This window comes from Malus domestica, chromosome 13 (assembly GCF_042453785.1).
Source record: "Malus domestica chromosome 13, GDT2T_hap1".
Classification (NCBI taxonomy): domain Eukaryota; kingdom Viridiplantae; phylum Streptophyta; class Magnoliopsida; order Rosales; family Rosaceae; genus Malus; species Malus domestica.
In genome coordinates this window covers 33,949,489-33,964,430 of record NC_091673.1, presented here as the reverse complement: position 1 = coordinate 33,964,430, position 14,942 = coordinate 33,949,489, and the positions used below count along the sequence as shown (strand labels likewise).

Below are 14,942 nucleotides of genomic sequence, written 5' to 3'. Positions count from 1 at the left end.
AATCATAAACTAATGCGACATACTCCTGCTTCTTGTCTGCCAACAAACAATTTATTCTTGTTCCTAAATAAATCTCCTGCAAATGTTTCTTGAATTGTTATATGACCGCTGCTGCTGCAACTCTTGTTTGAATATTGAATGGAACAAATCAAACTTGGCAAGTAGTTGGTGTTTATTTGTAGTAGCTGCCATCCCATACTTATGGTGCTGAATTGGTGATATTAAATAATTTGATATTATGAGGGCTACACTTCGGGGACTAGTTGCGGTTCTTAAATAATGCTAGCTACAAAGGAAGAAGAGTTTCCCATTTTATTTGACAGTTTGACAGTTTGAGAGAGAGAGTCGCTGCATGGAAACTACAGTTTGACAGTTTGGTATGAACTGTGAACGTGTTTTGAATGGAAGGTAGCCGTTGATATCTGGGGCCATATAGAAAGGGTTTTCACTTGGAAATTTCTTTGTTTTTTATTTTTTTATTTAAGAAAATTATTAGTCACTTAGTTCTACGGTCTAGTAGTATTCTTTTTAACTTGCTAGTGCAAATAGTTGTATAAAAAAATGAATGCTATTTAGACACGTAATGCTAGAGATATCACATTTTTGTGAGGTCACATTGCAATTACTTTGTATTGCCTCTCTCTACTATAAATGAACTTCACTATTATTAGTGCTATCCATACATCCTCTCAATTATTTGCCGAGTCAAATGAGTTAAAGAAGATTAATGACAAAAAATTAACAAAGATGTGTAAGAGATAAAAAATAAGTGTGTGAATGCATTCCTTATTATTATTATTTTTACAACAATAAGGATAGATAATTACTCTAATTTCATCTTAACTCAGAAAAGTGATTTGAACTTGATTGCAGATTGGTGGAGCACACTATTCTAGCCTACATGTCTAAACTCAAATTTACATCTTTTTTGTTTTGGTCAAACCCCGATTTCATTAATTTTGGAATATTAAAAGTTTTCATATGGATAATAAGTCAAGGACAAGAGGGACCTACAGATTAGAATGATGGTGAGCAAAACCAAACACAATTGTGTAACACAACGTTGTTATCAAAGGAAATACAACTGCCCAACCAAATGTGGGTTATATTTTTGAAATGGTTGGATATGGTTTTTTCCAATGCAATTGGGAAATTAATGGAAACCTGGAAATTAATTAAATTTGACTCAATCGTCAATACTACTGAACTGGTCAATAATAAGTTTGATGAAGAACTATCGCACACCAAACGTTTTGCGTTTTTCCTTTTTGATTTCGTCCACGTGACCAAAGAAAAGAGATTTATATGGCTATAAATTTACTTTATTCCTAATCGTCCGATGGTAGCTAGCTTTTCTATGGGAAGATGCATGGGAATTACTAGTAGCCTTTTGCTTTAACATTTGAAGCGTTAAATATTTCTGACTTTTATTTTTTGTGTGATCAACAAAAGCAACCAGTATTTTATTACTAAGCAAAGTTGAAATTTGGGTTGTCTGATATTATACAGGACAATACTAAGATTGCGTTTGGATGAAAAAACTTAAGATTATTAAAAAAATTCAAATTGACGAAAATTGAAATGTCGGAATTTTTTTTTTTAAATTTGTGAATTGTCTTGTTTTGCTAACCTAAAAGAATAATATGAAAATTAATATGTGTATAGAGTTATTAATATATAACTGGGAGATATAATTAGAAACTATGCTAGTGGTGTGACGGCGATGGCGGTGACGATAGTTGGTGATGATGGCAATAGCGGCAATGGCGACAACGGTATGTGGTGGTGGCGACGTGGAGATGTTATGATGATGGTGGGTGATGATAGTGGTGAATGATGGTGGTGGGTGGTGGTGGTGGTGGTGGTGGTATTGATAGTGGTGTGTGTTGGTGGTGGTGATGGTAGGCGGTGGTGGTGGTCACCACAATGGTAATGGTAACGTGATTTACCAAAGAGACCGAATTTTAATAAATCACATTATATTACCTCTGTAATAGGAGAGTACATATATGGAAATAAGTTCACCGCCATGAAGCATCCCTATCTACTAAATCAGTGACATTTGTGTATTATTGGAACGGAATGTTATGGTGGCAGTAAACTCGTTTCATGTAAGGTTTTCTCATGTAATACATCAATTTTAACTTCTCACACACCCTTTTATATTTTGAGTCGTTGGATTGAAAAATTCAAACGAAAACAACTAGCAAAATTAAACAGGAGTACATATAAAACTAAAATGGGTATGTGTGTTTAGCGTGTACAATAGATGCGTGTACAATATATAATAACAACTAGGAAAAAATATGCATGTATGCAACACCTTTCTATTTTGATCGACAGCATTGACGATTAGATGCGTGTACAATAGTAACAATACCATCTTCTATTGGTTGTTGCATGTGATATGTGTGTTGTTGAGAAATGCCCAATTCTCTCAGGAAACATGTGTGTTTTATGGAGTGCGATGACAGCTATCTTCCACACACACACACACACAGGGGAAATTAGAAAGCATAGTATTTTCATTAATTTTGTTAAAATTAAAAAAGAGAATTTACATATCCATTGCCAGTGGCAAAGCTATGTGAGGGCAAGGAGTGGTGGCCACCACTCTCCTCGCCGAAAAATAAGACTGGAGCAGTGGTTCAGCCCCTTCCCTCGCCGGAAAACTCAGCCCCAGTGCCCCTCCCATGGCTGATTTCTGGTGTTCTGCTGCTGCTGCGCAGAATTGAATCTGATTACCAATTTTATTTTATTTTTTTAAATCTAGGCCAAAATGACGTTGTTTTGGTCTTGTAACAAAAAAAATCAAACGAAACAACGCCATTTCGTATATGTTTGAAGAAAAAATATATGTATAAATATCCCCCTTTCCCCATTCTCTATCTTCTTCAGTAAGAGGCTTTGCCAATCAGAGACAGAGAGCAAAGTGCTCTTCCCCCCCCCCCCCCAAATTCCCAGCAGCAAGTTCCATTTGGCTTTTTGCTTCCACGCCAGCCACTCCTCCAAGCTCCAACCACTCTTTAGCCGCCAGCTGCAGCCATTCTTTAGGTAAATTTTTTAATTCCTAAATCTATGATCCCTAACCCTAATTTATTATTTATTGTTTAATTGGTATAGAATCTTATGGTAATGCACTAATATGGTTATTGGTTATTGGTTCTTGATAAGAATTCTATGATTATTGATGAATGAAATTATGAAATTATTGTTTTGGGTAAAAATTAAAATTTGAAATCTTGATTATTGATTAATTAATTGAATTATTAATTAATGTATACAATTATTCATACGATTAGTTGAATTAAATTGTTATTTATTGAATAATTTGTATGCTTATTGGTATTGGTTAATTGAATTGTTGGTTGGATTAGTTATTAGGCATATTAGCATAGTCCACTATAGGATTAAGAGTCTAAGATTTTTTTTTTCTTGAACCTTGCACTCTCTTAAGTTCGCCCCTCCTCCCGTCAATTCCTAGCTTCACCACTGTCCATTGCCCACGAGGTTTACTTTATCAATGGTCCAACATCATGTGGGCGATGTCACCTAAACATCTCATTAAACAATTAATTGAATAGCCATTACTACGGTTTAATGGTATTTCTCTTCACTTATAAGTGAGAGGTCTTATATTCAATTTTCGCCAAAAGCGAATTTGAACCACATTATTGTTATAATTCATGCATTTAATGATTAAATGGTGGAAACATGTTTCTAAGCACTTTAAAACAAAACTTGAACCATGAAATTCAAAGCCTAGTAGTTGTGGTGAACCAAAACTCAACTCAAAACACAAAGAGAGTTGAGAAACTTTTATACCTTTATTGAATCCTCTTCACTTATAAGTGAGAGGTCTTATATTCAATTTTCGCCAAAAGCGAATTTGAACCATATTATTGTTATAATTCATGCATTTAATGATTAAATGGTGGAAACATGTTTCTAAGCACTTTAAAACAAAACTTAAACCATGAAATTCAAAGCCTAGTAGTTGTGGTGAACCAAAACTCAACTCAAAACACAAAGAGAGTTGAGAAACTTTTATACCTTTATTGAATCCTCTTTGCATAAGGAAAGACTAATCACCCAAGAGAGAGGCCGGGCCTTCATTCCTTGCTTCTAATTTGCTCCACGATTTCTTGGAGAAGGAGGGTGAATGGATTCTCCAAAAGTCTCCAAAGTTTGAGACCTCTAATTTTCGACACCAAGGATGGTGAAGGAAGAAGATGAGTGACTATGGATAAAGAAAATGATAGCAATCTTCACCCATAGTGTCCAGCCTCCTAGAGAGAAAGAGAGAGCTTGTGTTCTCTCATCTTTCCTCAAAGAAACCATAAATGAAGAAAATGCTATAAAGATACTTTTATACATATCTTCAATGGAGTAGCAAACTTGTAATAAGTCCAAAACCACTTTCTCTCTATGCAAAGCTGGCCTCCAAATTGTTGGCGAGTTAATTGCCCATTTTGTATTAGTTGTCACACAACTTAAACCTTATGTGCCTTATGGATCAAAACCCTTTTGAGTCCCGAAACCCACCTTAAAGCCTAAGACGAACCTTTCGTTCTTGATTAATTAACTTTAATTAATCATTTCTATATACAATTAAACTATTTAATTGTCCTTACACATCTTTGTTATTTCCTTCAGTCATTACCTTGCATGGTGTGTGATCTATTAGGTTCCTTTTAGCAAGGCAATGGGCAATTAGAACTCTTACTAATCGATTATGAATTGAAACTTACGTTCAATTCTCCTTTAAGTGATTATATACCATTATGGCTTTCACAAGCCATGAGTGACACCTAGCAGTATGTCATGGCTCTCAAGCTAGTCAGAAGAGGTTGGAGAACCTATTCAGTTTCAGATTACAAATGCAAAATGGTCTTTCTCTAATACAATACTCCTGACCCTATTATTTAGTTTGATAGTTTATTTATGTCTACTATCCAATGTGATTCTCTTACTTATATGATTACCTTGAATGTAATTTGGAACGACTTCCTAAATCTCATTCATATTCTAGTTAGAGATTCTTAATCATATCATATAGTATTTTCCTTCAACATTTTGAAGGTTAGAGATCCTTTGTTGCACATTCACCTACCTCTATGGTTAAGTAGCTTAACCCCAACTATGTCGTGGACACCCTCTAACGAAGTGCCTTTGACATAGTCAAAGATTAAGGACCTAACCACAAGACAACTATGATGCCTCAGGTCAAATGACTACTTTGCATTATCCTAACCATGAGTTCTCATGTGATATGAGTACGACAAATCCTTGTTATTCGCATTCAGTGGACTCATTCTCTATTGAGCACCTACATACTTGTCTTGGTATCAGTCACACTAATGACTCGAGACTAGTCACTCTCCGTGAGAGAAGACATAACACGTACTGATCTTAACGACTGTCAATGTCCAATTGGCAATCCTATGATCATGAACGTTTAGGATATGTGTACAAAAGAGAACGGTCTCATAAATCTAACTTCTTTATATCACGTTCTCCCAATTACATATTCCTTGGACTTATTGTTCAAGCATATAACATTTATATGAGACGGCTTTAAACAATAATTTTTTCCCTTATATTAAACTAGATTAGTTTAACATGTGAAATGTCCATAAAGTATCATCATCTGATTGGCTTTTAAGGCACATTTCCAACAAGCATCGCAGTAACTTGGACTAGAATGACGACTTATGTTCTGTAAGCCATAAAGAAAGGAGTTTCTCCAGTTGCTTTTCGAGTGGTTGTCCAGTATACCCATAAAACTCCAGGCAGTTCTTCTGGCCACTTGTTCTTCTATTCTAGCATTTTCTTCAAGTATTGTAAGATGGTTTTGTTTGAAGCTTTCACCTACCCATTGCCTTGAGGGTAGAACGAAAGATGAAGGTGAGATGGCAAATGCTGAGTTTCTTGTACCAGTTCATGACTTTAGAGCTAGTAAATTGTAGCCCATTATCTGTAAGTATGATATGGGGAATTCCAAAATGACAAATAATGTTCTTCCAAACAAAATGTTTCACATCTGCCTTGGTGATCCTAGATAAAGGTTCTACCTCAATCCACTAAGAGAAGTAATTTGTGGCAACTATCAAGTATTCCTTATTTCCTTAAGCTTTCTTCAGTGGTCCGACTAGATGGATTCCTAATTGCATGAAAGTCCATGCCCCTATTAGAGTACTAATTTCTTCATCATGTTGATCGTTCATGGGAGCATACCTTTGACATTTATCATAAGGCTGAGTGCAATCTACGATATCTTGTCACATGGTGGGCCAATAGTATCCTACTGTCAATGCCTTATGTGTGATTGATCTTCCACTAGCATGGTTCCTGCATATGGATGTCACTTAGGATATGTAGGTCCATCTTCGAGGTGATATATACAGTGTAGGGTCAAAAGTATAAACGTCGATAGAGCTACCGAATAATTGTATATCGTGAGGTCTTTTGGACCAGTTTCCTGGCCAAGTGGCAATCTTCAGAAAACTTTTTGTCTTGGATATAGTCAATGATCTCGTCCATACAGTTCTCCCTTATGTCGATAATGGCGACTACTTTTGGTTCAGGTTCGTCAATGCTCAAGGAAGCAAGGTACTCGAGCAGCGCCTTGGCGAGGTAGAGTTCATCGTCAGATGATGAACTGCGTAGTCACCCTTAACTTGGTTAACTATCAGCATTGAGTTGCAATGGACTGACCTTTCCTTGACTTGCAATTCTACCGCAATCCTTAGCCTGGCGAGCAATGCCTCATATCATGGTTCGTTGTTGCTAGCCTTAAATCTAAGCTTCAGAGCTTGTTTGGGAATAGATCTGTCTAGCGTCATCAAGACCATCCTTGCCTTACTCCATTTATATGTTTGCTATCTAATTCGTGAATCTCTTTGAAGCTTGTCTACAGTAGTATAGATCTGCAATAGACTTTCCCAAATTTTCTTCTTGGGGGAACATCTTTGTTAATGAAAATGGTGTCGTGTCTAGAGGCAGTGGAATAGTGTGGTCGGGTTGAATTAGTCATAGCAGTAGTGGAGTGATTTGGTCATGAGGAATATGAGTTCACTCTTATTGAAAGCAACAATTACTGGAACTGAATTTATGCACCGCTGTAGAGAGTGGAGATGCTCAATCCAAGTACCTATAAAAAAGCAAACAACCGTAAGCAAGCCAAAAACCGGGCAGAGGGGTGTGCCGATCAAAGGCTCTCTGACGGTCAAGTTAGTAAGTAATATTAAGAATCAAGCAGCAGGCGAAATAATAAGTATGTAAGAATTATGTTACCAGAGATGAACTCTAAAATGGTGTATTTATACCAATTGAGGAGATTGTCTTTTAGGATAATAGGATCCTTATTAAACCGGGAGAATCCTATATGATATCTAGGAAGTAGACATTGCACATTCTTAAGAGTGTGATTACTTGCGGTGCACACCAATCCTTAGATTGTAAGGACTCCAAGACCATAGAAAACTCGCTGATTCTTTGCAGGATTAAGCTTTTGTATCTTGCGAAACAAGCATGCATGGTCAATCTCAGCGAAGTCGTCGGACTTCACCTGCTGATTCCGGAACAGGATGCTGAAGACATCGCTGCTCTGTTTAGTCAACTCCGCATTAGAGGCTATTGAGTCGATGATCTGCCTTTTGAAGTATGTGTATTCAGATTCGGCTTACTTCGGCCTTGAAAAATCATGGTCGCACATTAAATTATGGAAGAAAAGTCATTGTGTACAATTTATTTCCACGAAAAAAAGTTATGGAAAAAAAAAAAGAAAAAAATCCCAACAAACGGGCTACCAGGCGGGCTTAAAATGCCCAACCCGATGGCCAAAATGCTTTAATTTGACTTGATGAGATCCACTTGTGTTTGGCTCAGCCCTCCATTGAAGTTGAATTTTGTTAAAAAAAATGGGCTAAACATTTTATTCACATTGCCCTATGATAATATTGTCATCTCCATTAGAGATGGCCTAAAAGCTTATTGATTATGTACCTGAACTAGGCACTTGTCGGATATCGGATACGTACCCTTTTGCTTTTTAAAAGATGTCAGATAGGACTTAAAGCCCTATGATCCTTAAAGTTTAAACTTACATATATGAATAAAAGTCATAATATAGACATTGAATCACATCACGTGTGCACAATATTTTCACGATATATGTCGAACACGCACACCCCCAATCCACTTCCCAAGAAAATTATGAACTTCAGCAATGAAATTTGGAAAATTAAGGGGTGTAATATCCACAAACCCCATTTTACTTTTCACACACCTTTTTAATTTTCGTTCGTCGGATCGGATGAATTGAAGAAGATCAACGGACATAAATTATCAAGGGATGTGTAAGAAGTAAAATGAAGTGTGTGGATAGCACATCCCAAAATTAATCCACGTGAAACACTTAGTCCAAAAAAAAAAAAAACATGTGAAACATGTTGTCCAAAAAAAACCACATGTGAAACATGAGATAGACCACTAGACGATTTTTGTGAGAGGACCGTCTAGGCTCAACCGGATCCAACCTAGACTGACTGATAACCTATATATATATATATATATATATATATATAGGATTTAGGAACACACGTTTTTAATAAATATTTTGATATGCAAATGTAGGGTTTATTTTGTAATGTATTGTAACTCGGTGACATAATTCATTCATATGTTTCTTTATCTCTAAAACATATGCAATGTACATGAAGCGATAGAGACATTTCATTGATAAACAAGTATATGTCACATGGGTACACTTTTTTTGGCGACCAATTAATACATTGATCTAAAAATAATTTGCACAAATAAACATAAATGGTGATCCCTTAAATAGCTACTACAAACACAACCAAATAAACATAAATGGTGATCCCTTAAATAGCTACCACAAACACAATAAACCTATATTCGCACACACGAAATTGGGACATACATTTACAAACACAATAAACCTATATTCGCACACACGAAATTGGGACATACATTTATCGTTTTGGATGTAGGTTTCAAAGTCCCTGGAAATTTTAATCGCGAAGAGCGAAGAAACAATTTTCTCGAAGATTCTGTACGTGCTTGTTTTATTAATTAACCATTCCATATTAATTGGACAAAATATGAATAATTTATATGGTGTTAATTAGTCACAAGAAAAATATTTGGAACTTTAACGAAAAGTTTCTGATACTGTCCACTTTAATGAAAAACCATACTTTTACACTAAAATGTCAATTCCGATACTATTCATTTTATCTTTTATTTTGTCCTTATCGTTAAAACTCAAAGTTTTTAAGTCTTTTTCACATATGTTTTCCCTAAAATATTTGAGTGTATTAGAAAATACGTCATGAGTTACGGCATGTGCATGCCGTTTGCGATTTTCGGTCATCCCATTTTGTACACAAGCATTCGAGGAGACTTGGAATATTGGATCCGATAAGTTTAGTGCCACAAACACAAGTCAAACTTAATTTGTAAACCAAGTCAAGTTTATCTTCTTATCACCAAAATTTGTAATGGTCGTCATATTTTCCTTTCCAACTTTGATGACAGCTACGGAGGGAGGGAGGGAGGGAGGGAGGGAGGATATATAAGGACCAATTGTAAACTAGGATGGTTCAAACATGTTGCTTTGTGTTGAAAGAACCCGTTTATTGGGTTGTCTGGCTTATTCAACCTAGTTATATCGTTGATTGTCAGAATTGATATGGTGGATATGATGATTACGGATTGTAGGGGTGATTGCACGTATGATTGCACCCCTCCCACGTGTGGTACATGAGGAATTCTTGGCTTTGTGCTGGAGAATTTTGCGTTCATGTTCTTGCTAGTTGTTCGTCAAGTTTCCACCATTTTATTCAAAAGTGAGTTTGAATGGCGAAAAGGTGAAATCAAATTAAAGTAGAGAAATAGATAAAACAAGCTAAAAAGCCCGCGCGATGCCGCGGGTTTACAACTCTAGTTACACATAATTACAACAATGTTTCTAATTCTACTACTACATATATACAACCATACTCACAAATCCTATTTACACACATACTAATTCAGCATTTAAAACTACGTTAAATGAGGGGAGTTTTACCTCAATACAAACTCGATAAAATTAAACAAATCCCCATGTCATTGGTTCTTCATTTTGACCCCTGCTCTTATAAACTGGGCTAAATGTTGCACATAGACTGTCAATTTCCACTGCAAATAAGGGATTCTCCATCGTCAGCACCATTGGTGTTCTCTTCCTGTTTTCCTTTGCCCAGATAATGGAAATTCCAATTTTGAAGCCATTTTCTCACACAAATAACAACAAAAATAAATTAAAAAAATTAGAGGAAAACAAAGAAAAGCAACTTATATTTGGAGACAAAAAAATAAGCAAAACCCAGTTTAGAACTCACCATAAAAAACCGAACTTTACCCAAGAACACTCCAAAAAACTAAAAAAATAAAAATAAAAAAAAATTGAAGAACGCATTTGAATTTTACACATAATGCAGCAAAGGAAAGACAAAAGAAAAGAGTAAAGCCATCAAGCTCAACCCTTTAATTTAAACTCCAGAAAAATTAAACACAACCCCATTAAATCATTAATCTTACTGTAATGACAAATTATTATGGCCAAACTTTTGATGCCTATCAAAACCAAGTTTTCATATATATACAAAGCATCTATTTAACCAATGAATTGATGGAGGGAGAAAACAGAAACAAAAAAAACGGCCATTATTCAATTATGTGAAGAATTACTTGAAACGTACAAAAGGTTTGAAAATTAAACTGACATTAAAAAAAAATGAGATGGAGTGGAAATCACATACCAACATCAAGCTTAAATTTGTGGTGCTCATTTGTAGTGCTATTTGCAATTAGTCTTATCAGGAACTTCTGCACTGGTTGATGTCTCGGTCTTCTCCTTAGCTGCATGTACATTGTAGACTTGGGTAGATGAGAAGCAGAAGAAAATAAACTTATAGAGTTATAACTTAACTATCTATGTTGATTCATGTCCAACACATAATAACAATAGCAAATCATTTTTCATCTCGTGCACTGGTTTGTCATTGTCACTCAAATTCACAAATTCATTTACTCCAAATTTCTTAGTTATGACCAGGAAAAGAATGTTTAAGCAAAAATACGTTTGTGTTTTTCCACTAAACTACCTGTTAAACCAAATCCAAATGTAAAAAATAAAAAAATAAATACCTTCGTCAAACCTCTTGGGCTTCAAGTCCACCGATCCACCCCAATACTCAGTCGCGCCCCAAAAATTCTTACACCTTCAGTAGCCTAGATCATGCATGTATCAATATAAATACGGAAAAGAAAATAAATGCAATTTATTAGAACAAAGAATTTGGGATCAACAAAGTTATTCAAAACTTACAGCGAGGCCAATAAACAGCAACTGAGGATAATTTTTCATTTAGCTACATTCAGAGGGGCACCCAAACCTGATATTAAAAAACAAAATATCCAGTATAATGCAAACGAATCAATATGTAGTATCAGTTTAGGATGCATAATTCAAGGCTCTAAACCAAAAGTACTACTATTTTCAAGTGGAGGCTATATAAGTGATAATTTCAGCAACCTGTTGCTGAACCTGCATTTATCAAGACATAACAAAGTAAAGCAAACAAAAAAAGGTATTGTTAAATCTTCCTAACTAAAAATTCAAAACTATAAAGTACCTAAACATTTTCTCACTCCAACCAGGGACAGCAGAAAGTAAACGACCTAATATCTCAATTGATTGGTTAATGTCCTGTAAACCTTCCACTTGTTTATATGAGGATATCGCTGCAACAAAATCAAATAAAATTATAATAAATTCAACCAATATGGCATGAAAACCATGGGAATTAATCATATGAATTGAGTCAATTGACTGAAAAACACAACACAAAACATATCAAACCACCAACAAAACAGATCGATGTCCAAAGTTTGCAGTGAAAAACACAGAGACTTAAAAATTAAAAGGAAAAAATAGTGACAACCATTGTTAAAAATACACTCAAAGTGTTAGTAAGATTAGATAAAGAACATTTAAGCATTCATAAAACAACATGAATAAATAGAGGAAATATTAGCAACTCACCCCATAGAAATTAATAAAACATTGTAAGCCTGCAATGAACAAAAGAAACAGTGAAAATTAAAAAAATAATAATAATCAAACATGCAAAAATTCAAAACAAATCAAACATGCAAGAATAAAAATTAAATAAAATTAAACACCACATCAATCCAAAACCCAACTTTTATTTCTTTTCTTTTCCTCCAAATCAGACCCCCAAAATCTAAAATGGATCGAGCCTAGGGAAGTTGCAATTTCTCACCGGTTCCAGAAGCTGCATGCCCTGCGGTGCTGTAAAGGAATCGTCACATATTATTCAATGAATATGCACACTATAGACTACAGAACTTCCAGAAAACAAACTTTGTAAATTATGCATAAAAACATTTACAAATGGCAAAGATTCATATTTGCAAAGGAAAAAAAATACAAATTCATTCAAGCAAAGAAAGCAATAATTGCAAAAGAAAAGAAAAATTGTAGACCAATAATTTATGGTAATAATTATTATGAAGAAAGAAATTGTTCTTACTTTTCTACTCGCTATCAATGCTGTTACAACCATTGATAAGATTTTTTAAGAGCTTTCATAGTTGTTAAACTAATTGACTTTTTCTGTTGAGAAGGGTGCCTTCTATAGGAAGAAAACAAAATATAAAGTTAGTTATAAACTTAATGCACAACATAATGAAAGTGTGAAATTACATTAACTGTCAACTTACCATTGATACCATTAAAAATGCATACTGACAATAGTTTATAAAATTGTAGGCTGCTTTCTTTCTTCCTGTATTTTAACAAATTCAGTGATGAATGGTGTGCAGGTGAGGCTATAAAAGATGAAATTACCATCAGGAGAAGCTTCCTTTTATAAGTCTTGAATGGAAGTAGAAAGAAATAATTCATATTGCACATCATGCCGAAGCTCATACATATTCTCATGAACACACATCAATTTCGTTTTAAAAAATTACACATGGATTTCAAGAGAATCTAATAATCCACCAATAAACTAATCTCAAGCAAAAAGAGTTCAGCCATAAATTTTACCTCCATAGTAATAGGCAGTAGGTAGATAAGCGTTCAGGAGATAGCATATAGCGGATGTACGAAATCATGTAACAAAGGGGTAACAGAGTGCTTGATGGGATATGTCCATTTGCATTATTGATTTACTGTGTGATTCCAAGGTCTTTTTGGTTCAGCATAGAGAAGATCAAATAAAACTCCAGATTACCTGTTGTTGGAAACAAATAATAAATATACAGGGAATTTTATAGAAAATCCAGTTCATATAGCCTCAACTCAGCATCACACAGAAGAATGTTAAACATGCAACACGGAAACGAATCAATTCCCTAAACTTTCGAAATTGGGGATGATCTGAATATGGAATAAAACCTAGAATAACTTACCATGAGTACAGAAGGTTTTAGAAAACGATTAAAGCCCGTAATTTAACGCGGCAGTGGCCTCTACTGGTCGCGGTGGTTCCGCTGCAAGAGAGAGTAATTGAAATATGCAGAACAAAAAACCATAGAAACAACAGAAAGAAAAACTCAAAATTTTTAGTAAAATTAAGAACAAAAATCACTAATCACACAACCAAAATTAATAGAAATAAAAAATCAGTATGCACGAAAGACCATAATAATCTTTGAGGGGGAGGAAATTGATGAAACATCGAACCTTGAGAACTTGATTTACTGGGCAGCGAGTGGAAGAGCAGAAACGGGCTTGAAGGGGGTGAGTTCGGTTGGATTCTAGGGCTTGATAGGTGTGCATGCAGTCGAAATCGGTGATGGGGAGAAAATTGATTTCGTGCAAGAGATTTTTTGATCGAATCAAGTCGAGCAGGAAGGAAGAGAAAACTGAGTTTCTCGCTTGAGGTTGCTAATCATGGTTTTTAGCAAGAGAGAGAGAGAGAGAACTGGAGATCGGAGAGCCATCAGAGCACGAAGAGCTTTTGTGAGGCAAAGATCGAAATCGAAATCAAAAAAGGAAGGCTCGAGAACTTCTGGAACCATGCAACGCGTCGACATCTCATAGAAGCAGAGGATGCGTGGATATCAGGGGCTCGACTTCTTGAAGAAATCGGGAGATTTCTATCGCACAGCAGGGACAAAAACGCCATTTTACTGTATAATAAACACAAAAAGCTAAACTTAAAGAACAACCAAAGGGTAAAAACGGAAGAACACTGGCGAATGAACAGTAAAAAGGATACAAAGGGAATTAACCAGATAGTTAGGCGTTTAGTATATATATAATTTCTTACCTCAAGAACGATTAAGTATTACTCAAATTCTCATTGAAACCACCGATTTGTGGATGTAATTTTCGCACCAGTGTTCTGCTATGCAAAATGGCACACCCTAATCCGAATATTTAAGTGGAAACCGAAATTGAGGCATGCTAGTCGACACCTAAAAGGTGACAAAGTCATAACATATAAATGATATGTAAAAAGTTCGAGTCAATTATAACTTATTTTTAGCTATGCCCCTGAAACTTCGTTTTGATCTTACTTTGCCCTTGTAACTCAAAAGTCACCACTTTATTCCCCATAAAATTCATTCCATTTTGATTTCTGGACTCTCTTTTGGCCCCCAAACTTATAGATGGCCTACAGAAACATATGTGAGACTCAACACTCTATAAAAATATGCCACATATGCAATAAATTTGATTATAAGGAGGGTGTAGTCAAACTCAGATTTGAGGGGATTTAAAAAAATTTAAAATCCTGGAGTAGTCAACTAACATATTTTAAATGATTTTTAGAATCCATGCAAATCTAGGTGTAATCAATCGAAATTTTAATAGTTATTTTTAAAGTCCACCCAAA

General features: G+C 35.2%; 2 long non-coding RNA genes across 5 annotated transcripts; one reads left to right on the top strand and one right to left on the bottom strand.

The window, feature by feature from the left end:
* The first annotated feature begins 2,435 nt into the window (after nt 1-2,435).
* On the top strand, nt 2,436-13,378 carry LOC114820572 (uncharacterized). Its single transcript, XR_003768005.2, has 2 exons — nt 2,436-3,054; nt 12,919-13,378. It is a non-coding gene; the product is annotated as an uncharacterized lncRNA (long non-coding RNA).
* On the bottom strand, nt 10,153-12,856 carry LOC114820571 (uncharacterized). Of its 4 annotated transcripts, none has more exons than XR_011574460.1 (5): nt 12,116-12,198; nt 11,706-11,814; nt 11,399-11,617; nt 11,218-11,301; nt 10,153-10,929 (listed from the first exon to the last, which is right to left on the bottom strand). It is a non-coding gene; the product is annotated as an uncharacterized lncRNA (long non-coding RNA). The 4 variants fall into 4 exon arrangements; XR_011574461.1 differs by having other exon boundaries at nt 11,728-11,814; nt 12,116-12,197; XR_011574458.1 differs by having other exon boundaries at nt 11,706-12,856.
* Nucleotides 13,379-14,942: the final 1,564 nt, after the last annotated feature.